Source organism: Arachis hypogaea, chromosome 17 (assembly GCF_003086295.3).
Source record: "Arachis hypogaea cultivar Tifrunner chromosome 17, arahy.Tifrunner.gnm2.J5K5, whole genome shotgun sequence".
NCBI classification, from domain to species: Eukaryota; Viridiplantae; Streptophyta; class Magnoliopsida; order Fabales; family Fabaceae; genus Arachis; species Arachis hypogaea.
Genome location: NC_092052.1, coordinates 15,025,016 through 15,037,710, shown reverse-complemented (window position 1 = coordinate 15,037,710; position 12,695 = coordinate 15,025,016).

The following is a 12,695-nucleotide window of genomic DNA, read 5'->3' as shown; positions in this document are numbered from 1 at the left end:
GGTTTTCCTTGCGGTTTTCGTTTGGTTTCATTTCAGTTCTGCTACATTTCCTTTGCTTTCTCCTCTTTCTCTCGAGAATCTTCATCGCACACCCTTGCTTCATCTTGCTCCACATCAAGTCCTCGATCTCTTTCCATTATCATCCTTATCTTGGTAAGCTTCCTATTCTTTTTCTTAATATTGGTGTTTATTCTTCTGGCTCTGCATGCGCGTTTGTACTGTTGGGATGAACTGCCTGATGTGAACTGCGTATTCGCCTGTGTTTTAGCATTAGGTAGATGCTGTAGGGGGTTACCATTCTAGAATTTTGTTTTTCCTGGCTTTATTCTGATGATTATAGTTAATGGATAGGAAAATTGTAGTTGCTGGTAGTGCTGTAGTTTTTTGGTAGTACTTCCGACCTCCCGACCTTATAGACTGATTTTGAGTGGTGCCCCCACTGTAGGTATGGCTCAGCGTCCTGTCGTAAGGGTCGTGAGGCCGGCTCTGTACGACCGATACGCGTGGGTGACATCGGATGTAAAGGATACCCCTAATCAGATGTCCCTAGAGGAACTTACGGAGTTCCGACAGGCCGACTATCTCTGCGGAGGGATCGACGAGGAGGCTAACTACACGGCCTTCGTTCCTGCCGACCATGAATGAATATATGAATTGAATCTGCACTCCCCTCAGGTCCCCGACTGGATGTGGCTGTATAAGGCCATGTTCACTCGCTTGGGAGTTCGCCTTCCCTTCTCCCCTTTTCAAATGGCGCTGCTGAATTGGTGTGACGTAGCACCGTCCTAATTGCATCCGAACAGCTGGGCATCCATCCGCTGTTTCGAGATGGTATGCGAGTACTTGGAGCTGCCGGTATCCGTCGAAGTATTTCTTTTTCTTTTCAACTTAACAAACCCCACCCTTCCAAGGAGGGGAGGGCCAAAAAGGGCTATATGTCCTTTCGGGCGGCCCAAGGCAAGCGGATCTTCGGGGTATTCAAAGATTCCTAACATGGTTTCAAGGACAAGTACTTCAAAGTCTGTCCTACAGAAGGTCGTAATCCCTTCTGGTTGACATTAGAAGGGGAACGCCGCATACCGACCTACTAGAGTTTCGGGGCGGGAGCTAATGCCTTCACGAAAATAATGTATAAGGGGTTATCCCCGGAGAATAAAAGGGTTGCCGACGTGTTGTTGGCCATTTTTGGAAAAAATCTCGTTAACCCCCATCTCCTTATGGGCGATCGGGATATGGCTAAGAATTATATACGTGAGTAGCCGTCTAGTGATTTTTTGTTGCTTACATGTTTTGGATTTCCTGCCCGATTTGTTGGTTAACTGTTTTCAGTGTCTCATTGCAGTATCGATGTTTGCCGAGGTGACTGGACTTGAGGGTTTATTCAAAACCTTCTTAGCTGGTAATGATGACGACTCCGTGACCCCCGCTCAGGAGACCCCTGCTGACGACGTTATTGAGCCTGAGGTCCAGTCCCAGTCTGCCCAGGGGGAGGGGACTGGGGCCAACGCCTCTTTGGGTCCTCAGCTGGAGGTGGGGGATGGCTCGGGGTCCCGACCTGAGGGGGCCGAGGAGGAAGGAGATAATCCAAGGAAAAGGAAATCACCTGCTAGTCTTGAATTTGAAATAATTGAGGAGCCAAGGAAAAAGAGACCGTCTTCCAGCCCGGAGGGGGCTCTTACCGTTATAGAGAAGAACTTTGATGCCGGGAGCTTTATTGATTCCCAATTACTCCCCGGCACGGAGGACTTCTTTTATGGTGGGGACCTCTCTTCCCAGGCGAGGTGGATGTACCGCACTCTGCTCAGGGGAGCCGCCATAGCTAGGAAGGCTGAGTTTGCTTTGGCAGGGTCCCGATCTCTTGAGGTGAAGCTTGATTCTTCGGTTAAGGCTAACGCCAAATACAGGGAGGAAGTGAAGTTGCTTCGGGAGTAGCTCGCAACTGCCAAGGAGAAGGCCAAGTTGGCCGAAGAGAAGGTTAAGGTTGCTGGCGACAAGTTGCAGTCCGCGGAGGAGAAACTGAAGACATCCAACGCTGTCGTGGTCCGTCTCACTGAGCGGGAGCTTACCTTGGAGGGTCAGCTTAACGCTTCTCAAGGTCGGGTGGCTGAATTGGAGAAAGAGCGTGATGCTGCTCTGTCCTTGGTCAAGACGGCTCAAGCTGAGACTGCTGAGTTTAAGAAGAAGTATAAAGAGATCGTCAAACAGGGCAAGAATGCCATCCTGATGACCGAGGAGGCTCTCAAGGCTCAGGTGAAGCTGCTGTCTCCCGACTTCGACACCTCGGCCGTTGGCGTTTTCAAGACTATCAAGGATGGCAAGATCGTCGATATTCCGAAGAAGTGACTCCTCTTTGCAACTTGTACTTTTGTAACTTGTAATGTTTATTACCTTTTTGTATTGTTCGAATTTGTTTGCCGCCTGGCCGGCATGTGACAAACCGCTTTTTCCCGCCTTGTCGGCGTTTACTTTTCTTTTTGCTCTTTACCGTGTTGTTGGTATTAACTATTTATGACTGTTTTACCGTTTAGTTGGTAATTAGCGGAGCCAAGTCGTGGCTTTCATTATTTTAATAGCCGCATATTTTGGCGTACAATTTCGTGATTTCTGGGGTGATTAGTCCCGGGTTACCGTATCGGCTTGAGGCCGTTTACTCATCATGGTGGCTTAATTAATAAGTAATGAATGCCGATAAAAAGGAGGAGATGACAAGTAGTTTATAAATGGTAACAGTAAATGGCCGAAACTTAAAGTGGTTCAAACGCAAAATGATAACAAGTATATGACAAACAGTTCATCATAGCGGGCTCTTACTAGGCCGGCGGGTTCGTTCTAGGGATAGAATCTTCTCAGATTGCCCGTGTTCCATGTTCTCAGGACTTCCTTGCCGTCTAGTCGCTCCAGCTTGTAGGTGCCATTGCCGATCACCTCTTTCACTCTGTAGGGACCTTCTCAGTTTGCCGTCAGCTTTCCTTCCCCTGGTGTCGGGATCCCGATATCATTTCGCCTTAGGACTAGGTTGTTCCGCTCAAACTCTCTCTTGAGCACCTTGGTGTTATAGCGCAGGGCCATTCTTTGCTTTAGCGCCGTTTTTGACAAGTGAGTCATCTTCCTGGCTTCGTCTACCAGGTCCTTTTCCACGACTTCTTCGACTCCTCCTAAGAGTAGTCGTGGGCTCGGCTCACCGATTTCCAAAGGTATTACTGCATCTACCCCATATGTGAGCCGAAAAGGTGTTTTCCTGGTGGCCGACTGTTGGGTTGTACGGTAGGACCAAAGAACTGAAGCCAGCTCGTCTGCCCAGGCTCCCTTCTTCTGGTCGAGACGCTTCTTGAGGCCCTGCAAGATGACCTTGTTCGCGGCTTCAACTTGTCCGTTGGTTTGGGAATGCTCAACTGACGAGAGAACTTTTGCTTTATGCCCAAACCGGCAAGGAACTCTCCAAAATTTTTATCAACGAACTGTGTCCCGTTATCCGAGATGACGGCTTCCGGGATACCGAATCTTGCTATTACCTGCCTCCACATGAACTTCCTGCAATTTGCCGAGGATATGCTAGCCAACGGCTCGGCCTCTATCCACTTTGTATAATAATCAATGGCCACTATTAGGTATTTGACCTGTCCTGGCCCGACCGGGAAGGGTCCTAAGAGGTCGATTCCCCATTGTGAGAAAGGTCGGGAGGCCGTCAGTAGGCTAAGTTCAGTTGCTGGCGCTTTGTAGAAGTTGAAATTCTCTTGGCATCTTTTGCACCTTTTCACGAACTCCTTAGAATCTGCCATCATAGAGGGCCAGTAATATCCAGCTCTGACGAGTTTCCTGGCTAAGGCCTTTCCTCCGATGTGATGGCCGCAGCACTCTTCGTGGACTTCCCTGAGAACGTAGTCCATTTGGTCAGGGCGCAAGCATTTCAGCAGTGGTTAGCTCAGTCCTTTTTTAAACAACTGGCCCTGTATGATTACATACTTAGCCGCTTTTTTCCTTATTGCCTTGGCCTCCTTCTCGTTGCTGGGGAGCTTAGCCTTTTCCAGGAAGTCGACGATCAGGTTTATCCAAGAGGGATCTGCCTGGGTTAGATGTAAAGACACTGTCGGTTCTTTTATCAAACCCTGAATGAGAGACCGGTTGCCCGTTCTTGGTTTTGTGCTCGCCAGCTTTGACAGGAGGTCTGCCCGTGTGAGAAGTTACGACCTACGAGTCGCTACATATCTCCACCCGGGTAGCTCTGACCTCTTTTACTAGAGCTAGCCCGCACAGCAGGGCCTGGTATTCTGCCTGGTTGTTCAATACTGGGAACTCGAATTTGACTGACTGTCGTATACAACTCCAGCTGGATTTTCCAAGATGATTCCTGCTCCTCCGAATGTTTGGTTGGACGCTCCATCCACATGGAGCTTCTACCGTGTGTTCGGTACCCCGGCCGGATTCCCCGTCACTTCTACCAGGAAGTCAGCCATGGCTTGAGCTTTGATCGCGTGCCTGGGTTCATAATGTAGATCATATTGGGAGAGTTCAACAGCCCAGGTCATCATTCTACCCGCTAGATCGAGCTTCTGGAGTACTTGTCGGATCGCCTGATCCGTCCTAACGACTACTTGGTGACCCTGAAAGTACTGTCGCAACCACCGCGACGAGGTTAGGAGCGCGTATGCCACTTTCTCCATCTTGGTATACCTTAGCTCTGCTCCTTGCAGCGCTTTACTCAAAAAATATATCGGTTGTTGGGCCTTTCCCTCTTCTCACACCAAGACCACTGCCAAGGCTTCATCGGTTACCGCCAAATATAGGTACAGCGCTTCTCCGTTTCTAGGCCTCGCAAGGACGGACGATGTGGAGATTATCTTTTTGAATTGTTGGAAAGCCTCCTCACATGTCGGGGTCCACTCGAACGCAATCCCCTTCTTCATCAGGTTAAAGAAAGGCAGAGCCTTGGCCGCCGACGCGCTGAGAAAACGGGATAGTGCGGTGAGTCTGCCCGCCAACCTTTGGACATCTTTCACGCTTCCCGGGCTCTTCATCTATAGGATGGCTTCACATTTTTTTGGGTTGGCTTCCACCCCCCCTTTGGGTTATCATGAACCCCAAGAATTTTCCAGCTTCGACAGCGAAGGCACACTTCAACGGATTAAGCCTCATTCTGTGTCAACGAAGAGAGGTGAGGACGTTTTCCAGGTCACTTATGAGGCCGTCAGCTTTGTCAGTCTTGACCAAGATATCGTCCACATATACCTCTACCGTCTTGCCGATGAGGTCTCTGAAGACCTTGTTCATCAACCTTTGGTATGTGGACCCCGCGTTCTTCAGTCCGAACAGCATTACTTTGTAGCAGTATGTCCCTCCTGGCGTTATGAACGCCGTTTTTTCTTCATCTGGCTAGTGTATCGGTATCTGATTGTACCCAGAGTAGGCATCCATGAAGCTCAGATACCGGTACCCCGCCGCCGCGTCCACAAGAGCGTCAATGTTGGGCAGGGGGAAGGAGTCCTTGGGACATGCTTTGTTAAGGTCGGAGTAATCCACACACATTCTCCACTTCCCGCTGGATTTCTTAACCAAGACCACGTTCGATAGCCAAGTCACGTAGTCGAGTTCCTGAATGAAGCCCGCTTCTAGTAAGCTGGCCGTCTGCTGGTGGATCAACCGGCTGCTGCGTGTTCTTTCTTTCTGCTTCCATTCTTGCTTGTGGTGCATCATTCATGAAAAATAGAAAATAATACCGTAAGATGAGAGAATACAAAAGCAAAGAAGCGTAAATTGTTGGAATAAGGTAAATCACTAGAATGAAGTGAGTGAATTAGTGTGACATTAATGAATTAAGTGTGTGAGTTCTAAGATGCATGTGGTCTAGAACACACACTAGCATAAAAAGAACTATGTCATGGTTACACAAAAAGGAACATGCACTTAACTCATTCTAGGGTGCTTGAGATGCTCTGAACTCGTAGGTTAAGACAACCAAACAAGCAATGAAGAAGCATGAAAGCATTCAAACCAAAAACATATGGATGCATATAATCAAAAAACACAATGCATTAAGATAAATGCACAACATCTAACAAGAAATTGCCTAATCAAAGAAAAGAGTTCAAATCACATGGTGGCCAAATCATGCAATTTAAAAAGTTTAAGAAGCATGAGGGCAATACTCATTCACTTGGTATTCACAAACATTAGGCATTAGGAACTCAAAACCAAGTAGTAAATTGTAACCTCACAAAGAATCCAACAATGGATATCCAAAAACACTAATGCTAAGATAGCATTCAGTTAATAATAAGCGGCAATAAACAACAAACAAAATTAATAATCCAACACTTATAATTAAAAAGAGAAAATGAAATGAAAATTAAACTAACTAACTAACTAACTAACTAAAAGAATTTGTTATAGATGGTGTTTGGTAGTGTTGGATGATGGGTAAGAGGTGGAAAGAAAAGAGAAGAAGAGAGAAGAAGGAAAGAAATGGAAAGAAGAGAAGAAAAGAAGATGGTGAAAGAAGGCTATCCACGCGTACGCGTAGAGTGACGCGTGTGCGTGGGTGGGTGAAATGGTAGCGACACATACGCGTGGTGTGTTATTCAGAGCGTCGATGCGTACGCGTCCTTCACGCTTACGCGTGGGTTGGCTTGTGCCAAAGGCACAAAACGCGCACATTTCAGGCACAACTCTCGGGTTTTTGGCTGGGAGGTGGAAATTTTGAATCCACGCGTACTCGTGAATGACGCGTGCGCGTGGATGGTCGAAAAACTTGGGCTCACGCATACGCGTGGGGCACGCGTACGCGTGGGGCACGCGTACGCGTGGGTTGGTGCTCTGTTTTTCAAAATTTTTCCAAGTTCTTGCACCAAACCAAGCATTCCAAATCTCCAAATAGCTACCAAAACACCATAAAACCTTATTTATCATATCAAACTACCAAATAAACTCAACAAACCAAATAAAACATGAAATTAAACTAATTACCAATATGTACAAAAGATAAAATGAAAAGATTTTACCATGGTGGGGTGTCTCCCACCTAGCACTTTTATTTATTGTCCTTAAGTTGGACTTATGGAGAGCTCCTCATCAAGATGGCTTGTGCTTGAATGCATCCTTGAACATCCACCAATGCTTGAATTTCCAATAAGCTCCATTCTCTAAAATTAATGCCATCAAGCTTTGATGGAGTTCTTCACAAGCTAAGGGCTCCCAAAATTGATCCTCATGTATTCCCGGATCCCATATCTTGTTTCTACACTCATCTTCAAGTTGATCGTTATTAGTTCATTTAGGTGGTAAGTAAGATGAATTCTCAATCAAGCGACCAAACTTCATCCTAGACCCAAGCAATCTAGTTCTACACCAACTCTTGCAATTAAGCCTTGAACATGTAACCATCATGAACTTTGAATTACAATGCCAACTACTAATCATCTCCCTTTTTCTCTTAAAGCCACAAAGAGCTCTAAGTTGCCCATTCGTCTCAAGCAAACCATATTCAAGTGGAATCATAAAACTTAGAGATGAGAGATTTACCCACTTGAATGAAAGAATGGATGGTGATGGCTTGGGAAGAAGTGTTTCCAATGTCCTTGCAAGCTTCACTCCCTTGTGTTCTCCCTTGATTACCTCCACCTCTTTACAAACTTCTTCAATTCAATCCTTTGTTTATCAATTTCATCTAACTCTTCTCTATCACTCAAATCATAAATGGGAGGATGAGAGAAATCTACTTCCTCAACACTTTCAAATTCACCGGGAGAAGGTTCTTCAAGTTCAAAGGATTCATCACCAAGAAGTTTTGATGCATGATCTTCATCACCATGGGAACTTAATTCTTGCTCTAGTCCCTCCAAGTCTTCATTCAACAATTGTTTTGGAGGTTGTACACACTCCTCCTCAACATCAAATTCAATCCTCTTGGAGGGGTTTTCTATGACTTTAGATTCCCATGAAGGTTTCGCATCTCCTAGGTCTTCAACCACTTCTTCCTTTTCTTTAACAAGCATAGGTTCCTCCAATTGTTCTAACACAAAGCTACATTCCTCCTTTTCCACTGGAGTTTCCAATCTATCCTTCATGCTATTCTCTTCAATTGATTCTCCACATGTGGCCATGGGAGTTCCTTGAGTGCTTAAACATTGGTAGGCTAATCGGTTTACCACCTCTATCAACAAGGCCATGGATTTTAGTGCCTCCCTTTGCATTTCTCTTTGCTCTTGAAGTAGCAAAGTGAGAGAATCATCCATTGGGGCTTGGGGTGAATAGGATGGTTCATTATTTTAGAGAAAATGTTCATAATAGAAAGGTGGTTCTTCTTGGTACAGGTATGGAGGTGGTGCATATGAAATGTATGGTTCTTGGGAGTATTGATGTTGGAATTGTGGTGGCTCTAAAGATTTTCTTACATAGTGGTCACAAGGATGAGGTAAAGGTGATTGGTCATATGATGGATAAGGGTCATAGAAAGGTATTGGGTGGAAAGGGACTTGTGAGTATGGTTGAGGGCTATGTTGAGGAGGTGGTCCATAGGCATGTGGTGGTAGTTGTTGACAAGTACAATAAGGACTACCACATCCATTAGATTGATATGCATTAGGATTGGAGTTATACTTATATGAGATCGGAGGAGGTTGTTGTCAAGAAGGTTGAGCATATGCTTGAGGCTCCTCCCACCTTTGATTGTTTCATTCTTGATGCATATTCTCATTGTAATATCCATTTCCTACAACATAGTTGTAACCAAAGTCATAGCCAAAGTGGTGAAAATTCATGATAACAAAGACAAAAAAAAGCACAAAAACAAGGAGGTAAAATCTAACTACTAAATCAAACAAGCAAATCAACAAAAGAGAGAACTATTTATAATATTCACATATATACAATAACCAATAACAAGCGCACATTTGTAAATCCCCGGCAACGGCGCTATTTTGATGAATGGAAAATTGATGGTATAGAATTTCACAAATGAAATCTCGTTGCAAGTATAGTTTCTAAACCAACAAATAATCCTATCATACAAAAAAATTGTTTGTCACAAGTAACAAACACCAATAAAAATAACCAAAGTATTCAAATCTCGGGTCGTCTCTCAAAGGAATTGTAGGGAAGTGTTCTTGTTATTGGTTATGAGATGTATATTTTGGGGTTTTAGATAAGGGACAAGAAAAGTAAATTGCAAGAATTAAACTAATGGCTAAGAAAGCTCTTGGCAAGAAATGAGAACTAGAAGTCCTATCCTCATTATCCTCCTCAATTGTGACAAGAATTGTCCATTGCTCCACTTAGTCAACCTCTAACTATGAAGGAAAGTCAAGTGAAAATAATCAATTTGATTCCTCAAGTCCTAGTCAACTCCTAAGGAAAGACTAGCTTTAGTGGAATTCAAATCAACTAGCAACTTTCAATTATCAATCAACAAAAGAGTTTGATAACTTAAGAGTCTCCAATTACTCAACCAAAGCCAAGAGGAAAAAATCTACTCTAACATCCTTCCAAGCATTTTATCAAACACTTGGAAGGCATAAAAGGAAAGTAAAATCAAATTGTAAGAAAAGTAGATCTACACTACCAATTCCAAGAAATTAACAACAACAATTCAAATCAACAATAAAGGAACTCGAAACATAAATTGCATTAAAAGAGAAATAGAAGAAACAAGAGTGCATCAACATAAAAGGAAAGAATTACAAGAATTAAATGCTAAACTAGAGAGAGGAAAGGTAGAAGGATAAGGAATTGAAGAGGAAAAGTAAATCAAAGCATGAATTAAACTTAGATCTAAAAAATCCTAATCTACATCTAACTTAATTCTAGAGAGAAGAGAGAGCTTCTCTCTATAGAAACTAACTCTAAACTAAACTATGTGATCCCCCCTCCCCCCAAAAATCAATTATGAGCTTCCCCCCTTTTCACTCCTCTTGATTTCTGCATATGATAGGCTCAGAAATGAGTTGAATTTAGGCCTGGGAAGCCCAGAATTTGCCCCCAGCGGTTTCATTTTAATGAAGTCACGTGTGAGCATCGACGCGTACGCGTGGGTCACGTGTACGCGTCGCTTGGCATTTTTGCTTTCCACGTGTACGCGTCATGTACACGTACGCGTCGCCGTGCGACTTCAATTCCACGCGTGCGCGTCGATGAATGCATCCCAAATCCTTGATTTTCCATGATTTCTCCACTTTGCATGCTTTTCTCTTCAATCTTTTGATTCATTCCTAGCCTTTTCAACCTGAAATCACTCAACAAACGCATCAAGGCATCTAGTGGAATTAAAGGTGAATTAAACTTAGCAAATTTAAGGCCTAAAAAGCATGTTTTTACTCATAAACACAATTTAGGACGAAACTATGAAACCATGCCATTTTATTGAATAAATGTGGAAAAAGTGGATAAAATCCACCTAAATTAAGCACAAAATGTACCACGAAATAGTGGTGCATCAAACCGCAAAGCAACCAATGTGGATGTAGACCTCATTAAGTACACTTGTTCATGCAACATATGACAACTAACTGGTACCTACTGTACTCACTCTAACTCATTCGTTATGTTGGTTTGTTGTGATTATTCTTTCTTGTTTTGTTACCATTGGTTAATTTTCCTGCATTACCTCAGGCATGCCTTGCATACATGCACTTGATGCCATTAGGAAGAAATGCAACTTGCCACAAGACTATGTGCACCCATGGCTATGTATGGAGTCAATCAAGAGGACATATGCACACTGCATTAAACCTGTACCAAGTGCAAAATTTTGGCCGAGAACTGAATTCTCATAGCCAAACCCACCCATCATCAAAAGACCAATTAAACGGCTAAAGGTTCATAATAGACAAAAAGATCCTGCTGAGCCATTGATGCAAAGAGAAAAATTAAAGAAGTCATTCTCTGTGTCTTGCAGCAAGTGTGGTGAAAAGGGCCACAACTACAAAACTTGTAAAGGAGCTCCTTCCAACCTCAATTGAAAGACAAAGACAAAGTGGCCTAAGAAGAAGGGAGCTAGCACCTCCCAATCACCAGTGATGCTTCCTCTGTCACAATGAGTTCTCCCACCAGATGTAAGATCACTTTAATGATTATAGTGTTTTTGTTTATACACCATACATGCCTAGCAGTAACTCAGTCCTAGTACATTGGTAAGGGATTATTCTGTCTTAGTACTATACTAGTCAGGGATTAATATGTCCTAGTACTATATTCTTCAGAGATCAATCTATCTTAGTACACTATTCATTAGAAATTAATCTGTCTTAGTATAATCTGTTAATCTGTTACACTACTATGCCCAGGATGCTTCTAACAGCCAACCAGGTAGCTCAACAAGCCACCAACAACACTTTACTGTAATGATGCATTTGTTTGTCATTGTAATCTGATTGGTATATGCATTGATTAAATCTCATGTGATGTGCTTTATGTTTTGTCATGTTTTGGTGTCCTCCCACTCCAAGTTATGAATGCAGCTGGCTCAAGTCCTCGAAATGTTACACCAGGTCCAACAAGAGTGACAAGGTCCACACTTGTGATAGCACCACCAAGACTAACAGTTACTCAAGCCAGCCCACCGGCCCTAACTTCAAGCAATCCATTTAAACCTCTAGGAAAAGCTCCATCCATGGTCAATGACACAACTCGCCCAAAATAATCAAAGTTCAGACTAGAGCAGAAAATTTTCAGGCCACCAGCTCCACTTGCTTAAGGTCCAATCCCATCTAACACACAGTAGGCAGCATCAGTTTAGGAACTTCTCCAAGGACTAACTCCATCTAACACACAACCTGCTGCACAGAGTCAGGAGGTTCCACCACCAACTTTACCAAGTGCATCAACATCCAAAGAGACAAAGGAGTGAAGAGTTGTGCCATTATGTTATTTTGGGATAAATGTGTGATGTTGTAATAGTTAATAGCAAATTTCAAATACAATTTTCTTTTTTTTGTTACCTGTTTTTTGGTTACTGACTATTGGTCAAGTGAAAACTTGTTAATAGTAATATGACATACATGTGTATACATTACTGGCAAACTGATTTTTTTTTTTTGGAATCAGTTCTAAACATGGATGTTTACTTTTATAGCTTTAATGTCAGTTCTTAAATGTTTGATTACTTGTTATTTTGCTAACTTTAATTTCATACATACATTGTAACATATAGGTTAAAAATTGATACAGAGTATTCAAATAATTTATACAAAGGACATGCTGAATTTTTTTTTTTTTGACAAAAAATCACCACATTTATCTTGTTCAATCATTGATTAATTCTTACAACTTAAAACAGCAACACTCAGGACAATAAAAATAACACACATACACCACCTTATTAGTTTTTTTTTCATCTCTAAAACTATTATCCTCTTCTCCAAATATGTGATCCTATTTTTCATGTCTTGCTTCCAGTGATACTCTTCAACATCTCCAATTTCCTTCTCTCCCAAATACCTTGTATCAGTTATCCCAAGTCTTGCAATGTGCTCATTAAGCTACAAAAAAATTTGCAATATAGTTATCTTACCTACAAAAAATCAGTCCACAAAACTCAGAAAAAAATTGGTATTCGAGAATAAACCCCAGAAATAATCTATTAGGATTGCTGCTCGTCTTCGACATGAACAAGATTGCATATACTCCACAAAAGTGCTTTGGTGAGACACCATCTTTGTCTTCCTTCCCGTTAGGAACCGAACTCGCAGCGAACTGGTCTTGTCTTC